The 8,698-nt window shown below is 41.4% G+C and overlaps 1 long non-coding RNA gene across 1 annotated transcript; it reads left to right on the forward strand.

The window, feature by feature from the left end:
* Positions 1-5,185: 5,185 nt before the first annotated feature.
* LOC107983360 (uncharacterized) lies at positions 5,186-8,307 on the forward strand. The gene is made up of 2 exons (XR_001730804.2): positions 5,186-5,446; positions 7,621-8,307. It is a non-coding gene; the product is annotated as an uncharacterized LOC107983360 (long non-coding RNA).
* The last annotated feature ends 391 nt before the right edge of the window (positions 8,308-8,698 follow it).

Here is an 8,698-nt window from a genome sequence, read left to right on the forward strand (position 1 = left end):
TTTAACTACAATGGCTCAATGCTAGGGAATCCTGGAAGTTGCAGTTTGGTAAGGTACCAGCACTCTTTGACAGTGAAGGCTAACGTGTTTGTAAACCTACAGCTCCCAGGACTTCCTAGCATTGGAGTTAAAAGGATATCAAACTACATCAGTTCTATAGTTGCATGCTGCAGTTCAGTGATACCGAATGAGAAACTACTTCCTAGGTACACCGAAGTCTGAGCAACGTGGAAGGCACCACGAGATGCAGAGCCAATCTTAAGAAATGAGGCTTCAAAGTGGAGTCCACAACATGCGAGTGTGGAGTAGAGCAAACCACAGATCACTTACTACAATGCGGCCTGAGCCCTGCCATATGCACAATGGACGACCTGCTTACAGAGACACCAGAGGCACTCCAAGTGGACCAGCTTCTGGTCAAAGGAAATCTAATAAAATGTCAAGTTTTTAACTTTGTTTGTATTTTTAAAATACATTACAACTGTACCCTCAATTTGCTTCTGACACGATAAACAAATAAAAGTTCTATTAGTATAGATCAGGGGTTCTCAAACTGTGCTCCGTGGAGGCTCTGAGGGTGATAGTGAGGAGCTTGATGCCCTTGCTCTACAAGTATTTTGATTTTTTTAAAAGCTACAGGTTGACTTGGTAAAAAAAATCCAAATGATTATGGAACAAGGGCATCAAAGATCTTAAGCTACTGTGTAGTTATTTTCTTTTGAATGCAGAAAAGTGGGCGCTAGATTAAATCGGCCCACTATTATGGTTACAATGGTGACCAGCCAAACTTGTTCATACCAGGCTCGGCTTTCTCTTTGATCATGAAACCTCTCCAGGTGCATATCTATCATGGGATCTAGGCGGAAAGGAGGAGGATAACGTCACCCTACAATTTTACAATGAAGAGAGAGAGCAAATGGCTAGAATCTCTCTGCGAACATACAACACTGCCACCTTTGGGCAGATGAGGGAAACTGACCCATTTGAAAAAATACTCTGGTATTGGTCTTCTTCACATTGCATAACCCTAGACCTCTGGTTCGACTTTAACAGGTGTGACTACAATTTGTGGGATCCTGGGATTGTAGTTTGGGGAGACATTCGATTTCCCTGGAAGATACTGCATGTTAGCAATCCTACGAATCCACCGAACGGTGCCATAACTGTTAAAGCAGTATCAGAGTTTAATAACAGTATGGTATGAAAGAGATCTATCTCTGTAGTGGCATGTGGAACCTTAGACCAGATCCACTATTATGTATCATCTTCAGGTACCAGACTTCGAGAGTCATGAGTAAGGAGGTAGTACTTTGCAGCCATCTTATTGGTTTGGCCATTTTCACTAGGCTTGTGCAATCTGGGTAAACTGCAATCCATTTCTTTCCCGGGTTTCGTTGGGGCCCAGATCTGTTTTTTCGGAAGTCTCCTGAATTCGGGACGGCAGACTTCTGTTTTTGCTCTGGGGAGCCAGAAGTTTTGTTTTCTATACAGCCCATTCTAGGGGGGCTTCCCAGGCTTCCCTTCCCATCATTTTAGGCATTTAAGCTGTTTCCTACTCTAAGAGGAGGAGAAGAGAGGCACTGCAGGCAGATGCATGTGCTTTCTCTTCCAGGTGCCACACACTCTTTCCAGGGCATTTTAAGGAGGCTTTCCATTTTCAGATAAGGAAGATTCCTGAGAGCAGATTCTACTTTCTAGTAGAGAAAAGGTAACTAAGTGGTAATAGTTATCAGGAAATAATAATAATAATAATGATAATAACAACAACAACAACAACAACAGGTGGTCCCAGTGGTGATGGGCACACTGGGTGTTGTGCCAAAAGATCTCAGCCAGCATTTGGAAACAATAGACATTGACAAAATTACGATCTGTCAACTGGGATCTGCATGCATCATCTGAAAATACATCACACAGTCCTAGACACTTGGGAAGTGTTCGACTTGTGATTTTGTGAAACGAAATCCAGCATATCTATCTTGTTTGCTGTGTCATACAATAAAATAATAATAATAATAACTTTATTCTTGTATCCCATCTCCATCTCCCCAAAGGGACTCGAGGCGGCTTACTTAGGGACTAGCCCACAAACAACAACATAGCATTACATACAACAGTAATTAAAACAGTAATTTAAAACAATATAACAAATGTATAAACAACATAACATAACCGTTACTTTAAAAGCCTGAGCGTCAATTGCTACATACAGCAGAGGGTGGTTAGTTAGTTAGCTCCGAAAGATCCATAGGTAAAATCAGGGCAAATAGGGAAAGAACAAGTGAACAGTTCCATTAAAGTGCTAAAACATATAGTGTGAGGAGCAGTGATAAAGTGCCGTACATATTTGTAAACAGATTGCATGTCTGATGAGCTAACTTCACTCAAACGCACACCAGAACATCCACGTTTTCAATTCCCAGTGGAAGATGGGCAATGAAGGAGCCAACCTAATCTCCCTGGGGAGAGAGTTCCAGAGCTGGGGGGCCACCACTGAGAAGGCCCCAGCAGTCGTGCTTAGGACAGAGGTGGGAGCGAAAGAAGACCTCCTCGGAAGATCTTAGGGCCCACGCAGGTTCATAGGGGAGGAGGCGATCGCGGAGATAGACAGGTCCTGGACCATTTAAGGTTAAATAAGAAATAAGGGTTTACTTTTTATTTGCTGGAATTAATGAAAAAATATTAAATTGTGATGCCAAATAGGGGAGGAGAAGCTGCTTTTCTGTCAGGCGGGTTTTTGTGCTGGGAGGGCACTTCCCGTTATGTGCCCCCAAACATACCGAAGGAAACAAAGATACCGAAGAAAAACAGATCAGTGCACAAGTCTAATTTCTACCCCAAAGTTTGCATTGCACCAATGCATCTCCTTTCCCCTCCATAGTGCTCAGTCTATAGCAATGTGGCCAGCAACCAATACCCACAAGCCACAAAATTTTTTAAACTCTTCTAACTTAATGTCTCTAATATTCAGGGGCAAACAAAGATACCAAAAAAACCAAAGATACCGAAGAAAAACAGATCAGTGCACAAGTCTAATTTCTACCCCAAACTTTGCATTGCACCAATGCATCTCCTTTCCCCTCCATAGTGCTCAGTCTATAGCAATGTGGCCAGCAACCAATACCCACAAGCCACAAAATTTTTTAAACTCTTCTAACTTAATGTCTCTAATATTCAGGGGCAAACAAAGATACCAAAAAAACCAAAGATACCGAAGAAAAACAGATCAGTGCACAAGTCTAATTTCTACCCCAAACTTTGCATTGCACCAATGCATCTCCTTTCCCCTCCATAGTGCTCAGTCTATAGCAATGTGGCCAGCAACCAATACCCACAAGCCACAAAATTTTTTAAACTCTTCTAACTTAATGTCTCTAATATTCAGGGGCAAACAAAGATACCAAAAAAACCAAAGATACCGAAGAAAAACAGATCTGTGCACAAGTCTAATTTCTACCCCAAACTTTGCATTGCACCAATGAATCTCCTTTCCCCCTCCATAGTGCTAGATCTATAGCAGTGTGGCCAGCAACCAATAACCACAAGCCACAGAATTTTTGAAACTCTTCTAACTTAATGACTCTAATATTCGGGGGCAAATTCTGCGGGGAAAGTTTAAGGATCTTCCCAGATTTGTGTATAATCTTTTTATCTGACCAGTTCCACATTTATTTCATTTTTTAAAATAAGACAGTGCTTAGTTAGTCACCTTCCAATAATACTCAACAACACTAGCAGGAGATTGGATTGGATGATCTTTTGGGTTTCTTCCAACTCTATCGTTCTTGGGTGCCCATAAATCCATAGCTATATGCCCACGTGCCAACCAAGCATTTATCAAGCCTTCCATGTGACACTCCATTTTTTTTTACCTGTGCGGCTTCAGCATTTCTGGATTTCAACAGGGTTTTAAAGCACACCCAACCCCCTAGTAAAAAGTGCTTACTCCCTGCATTATGACCATGGCTAGGGATTTATAGGCTACTGCTGAGTATTGCTTCCATAAGGATTTAAGATGTTGGTTGGATTGCATCACACAATCATCTGCTAAAGTAGGTCACCAAGATGGATCGGTAGATCCTTCATTGTGTGGTAAGCTCGGCATTTTGCTCCTTGACACAAGTCATGAGATGGAGTTGGTGGGTCTCTTTCATAAAAAGATTTTGCACATTTATAGTAAACTATCTTAGGCACCTAGCTCAGATTAGTTATTTTGTAATGGTGTTGTTTAGAAATAGTCATTGTTTGGTTTTGGATTTTATGAATGGTCCCATTAAAAATACGCATGGCTCTCCAGATGTAGGATCAGGCATGTAGCGAGGGGGCGGTTTTAGGGGTTCAACCCCCCCCCCCCCGAAATTTTTCAGGTTATAAAAAAAACCTGGTTTACTCATGAATTTTAACTGGTTAACCAAATCCCCATACTAAGTCTATGAGAGGCAAAACATTAAGAGTCCCTCCAGGCACTATTTCAAGCAGATATTGACAGGTTTGTAGCGGGGAGAGGTGTGTGCTAGGGGTTCAACCCCCCCCCCCCCAAATTTTCAAAACCCCTCCCAAAAATTTTTCTGGCTACAGCCCTGTGTAGGATACACATGAATTTTCATCTGTAGGTGGACTACAGCTCCCATTATCCTTTGTCAATCCCCTCTGAAAGTTTGCCAGTATTCTAAGTTCTTAACGATGGGTATGTGTGCCAAGTTGGGACAAGATCCATCATTGGTGGCATTCACACAGGTCTTCAACTCCCATGATCCTCTGTAATCCCCCCCACCCAAATTCCCACCAGTATTTTGAGTTGGTCATGATGAGTCTGTGTTCCAAGTTTGGTCAAGATCCATCATCAGTTGGATTCACATGTGGGTGGACTACAACCCCCATCACCCTCTGTCAGTGCTTCCCAAACCTTGCCAGATGTAGAACCTTATAAAAGATGATAATGATTCCTTATTGTATCCCTTGATTTCACTTGTATCCCGCCTTTGTCCAAATGACTCCCAAACTTTGGACCTCCAGGTGTTTTTGGAATACTTCTCTGTACTTGCTTTCCTTCCAAAGAGAAGTTGCAAGAATTCTTGCAAAGGAAATCAAGCCAACAGCCATGCCCAGACTTGTCTTCAAAGCTTTGGAAGCAGTTGACGGCGTCCTATAAAATGACTTTTTCCTCCTTCCGAAATCAAAGGCGCCTTTCTGGGGATGGCAAAGCAGGTGTTTAACTTTTATAGCAGGTGTGTGCAAGATCCGAAATGAAACCCAAGCCATTGACAGCGACCCAAAAAAAGAAATGATGCTCCGGGTCCTTTCCTAATTATTGCCTCCACTTCTCCCGGGTTGCCTCCCGTTGGTGCCTGAGATGGGCAAGAAAGCATATATATATAAAAAAACTTCCCCCCTCCTTGGCATTGTTCTGGCAGATCCGCTCGAGAAGGCTTCTATTAACAATAAGGTAAGAGGTTGGAAAGCTTGGAAAGATTCAGATCTTCTCTATATGAGGAAAAACTTCACCTAATGCGTAAGGATCCTCAATTGGAAATTAGGATCAGAACTCAAAATTACCTTAACAGATTGGAGAGTTGAGTCAAAAATAACAACATTACTTTCAATGAGGAAATGAAATAAAATGATGAAATATAGAAGGGTGACATGTGATTCAGGATCTTGGAGTCTTAGTAGACCACAAGCTGAACACGAACCAAGAGTGTGATGTGGCAACTGAAAAAGCCAATACAGCTCTAGGCTGTATCTAGAGCAGGCATGGGCAAACTTTGGCCCTCGAGGTGAATAATGGGGTAAATTTTCAATGTTGAGGGGTACCCAATACATACCGTAGATACTTGAGTATAAGCCGACCCGAATATAAGCCGAGGTATCTAATTTTACCACAAAAAAACTGGGAAAACATTGACTCCAGTATAAGCCGAGATCAGAGGCGGTTCAACAGTGAGGCGAATTAGGCAGTCGCCTGTGGTGCAGTCGAGACTGCTTTTTCTGTTGATTTGTTGTAAAACATGATGTTTTGGTGCTTAGTTTTTAAAATCTTAATGTAATTTGATGTTTAATAGGCTTTCCCTTAATCCCTCCTTATTATCCAACATTTTTGCTTATCCAACGCTTTTATTTTTCAGTGATTGGTTTGGAGAGGGGCGCCAAAATTCTGTTCGCCTACACTTGAAAAATACCTAGCTGAGATACCAATAAAATTACATTAATTGAGGCCTCAGTCGTTTAAATGTTTTTGAATCTTTACATCAAACTGTAACTTAAGATATGACGGTTCAACTCTGATTAAACCATTATTTTCCTCTTCTTCAATGTCAATGTGCTTATGTATCCTTTTAATAATCATAGAGTGAAATAATAAATGTAATAATAATAATAAATGCAGTAAAATAATAAATGTAATAATAAATAGAGTAAAATAAATGTAAAAGTATCAACAATAATAGAGTAAAATAATAAATGTAATAATAATAATGAATAGAGTAAAATAATAAATGTAATAATAATAATGAATAGAGTAAAATAATAATTTTAATAATAATGAATAGAGTAAAATACTAAGTGTAATAATCATAATTAATAGTGTAAAATAATAAATGTATTAATAATAATAAAAATAGAGTAAAATAATAAATGTAATAATAATAATTAATAGAGTAAAATAATAAAGGTATCAATACCAATAATAATAGAGAAAAATAATAAATATACCATATATACTTGAGTATAAGCCGACCTGAATATAAGCCCACCAGGACCCTCACCCGAGTATAAGCCGAGGGGGGCTTTTTCAGTCCTAAAAAAGGGCTGAAAAATTAGGTTTATACTCAAATATATACATTATTATTACAGTAGAGTCTACAGTAAGAGGCGCTCAGCTGCAGGTGTGCTCCAGGCCTGCCTGCACACCACACCACACCATACCACACGTGCATTCTCCTTGGAAAGAGTGTGTGTGTGTGGTGTAGCATGCAGGCAAGACCGGAGCACACCTGCAACCAAGCGCCTCTTATTCTACAGTAAAAGGCGCTCAGCTGCAGGTGCGCATGCTTTCCAGGCCTGCCTGCACTCTCTTTCCAAGGCAAGGAGGCAAGTTCTGGGAGGCGCTCGGCTGCAGACAAAAGCTGACTTTCGTGTCAACCAGATTTTTGTGTGGGGAGGGGTCTTCCCGTTTCATGCTCTTGAAGAAATGAAAAACACAAAATAAATGGTAGGAACTGTAGGAACGAATTTTGCGCACAACTCTAGTGTTTACAGTAGACTCTGCAGAAAACGCTCTTCTTGTATTTCATAAAAATCAGACTGTTTAGCAAGCCTTGCAAATGTTGATTTATTATATTTGATTTTATATCTTTTTTATATATCCACATGCATGGGGTCGCATAAACATTTCTGGGGTGGAAAGCGGTTGCAAGTAGAAAAAGTTTAAGTACCCCTGTTTGGAAAAATTCATATAATTAACAGACTGACTGTGCTATTGTCTACCATGTCTAGAAATGTATTCCTTCACGTGAGGACTATTTTCAATGCTTGACACATTGTTGAGGATTCCCAAATTTGATTTCCAGCCTTATAAATGATGAAAATGGTGTTTCTGTACTCCTCATTCTTCTGTTCCAGGACTTCCTGCTCCCATGGCAATGACCAATTGCAACTATCAATGCTGGCCTCAGAATTTCCCACCTCAAGGACCTCAGTTTGGCCCAGGTCCCCAATGTGGCCCAGGTCTCCAGTGTGGCCCAGGTCCCCAGTGTGGTCCAGGTCCCCAGTGTGGTCCAGGTCCCCAGTGTGGCCCAGGTCCCCAGTATGGTATGATGAAGCCCTCAGCATCGTTCATGAACATGAACCAGCCACCATTCATGAACATGAACCAACCCGCCAACTTCCCGGAACCCTACAAAATGAATTTTTGCAACATACAGGGCAGCATGCCATGCGCCCCATGTGGCCCAGCCCCTTGTGATAGCAAATACGTTGAGTCCAGTGATGCCAAGAGCACTGAGAAACACGCATCTTCATGTGACACCTTGAGCCACGAATCTTGCACCATGAAAAATTCATCGCAGCCCACCGATAGGTGTAGCTCCCAACGCCCCCCCTGTCCCTCCATGCCGGGTATGTCTTTATGCTCTCCGTCATGTGGTCCAAGCATGGGGAGGCCACATGGATTCCCCAGCTCTTCCCAGTGCTTTCCACCTCGCAATATGTACCAGTACACCACCTCCAAGACCTTCAAGTCGTGCTACGCTAAGTAGAAGTTGGAACCAGAAAAGAAGACGATCTTGAAATAAAATGATTTGGAAAAACCTTGCAGGGTTCGAGTCAATCATAACAATTTGGGTTGTATGTGGGATTTGGGAACATTCCCTTTTGGCTGGCTTATGACAAAATCCTTGCAAATGGAAAGCTTGTGAATGAAGGCAAACGGTCTAAATATGACCTATTCTCTACACTAATAGTTGTCCACTTTTCTGTTCAAAGAGTAGGAAGCTCTTTTGGACCCTTTAAAGAAAACTTGAAATGCATTTACTGTTATTCTGCTATGGGGTGCATCTTCACTGTGACTTATGAAATCCTGAGATTTGTAATTTGGGGAGGCAGTACAGGTCTGTGGGAAAGAACTCTAGTTCCTGCATGGAGTGAAAAATCCTGGAGTTCCTCCTGATGGCATCATAGGTGTTAAAAAGCAGTCATCAAA

The sequence above is a fragment of the Anolis carolinensis genome, unplaced genomic scaffold, assembly GCF_035594765.1.
Source record: "Anolis carolinensis isolate JA03-04 unplaced genomic scaffold, rAnoCar3.1.pri scaffold_14, whole genome shotgun sequence".
Classification (NCBI taxonomy): domain Eukaryota; kingdom Metazoa; phylum Chordata; class Lepidosauria; order Squamata; family Dactyloidae; genus Anolis; species Anolis carolinensis.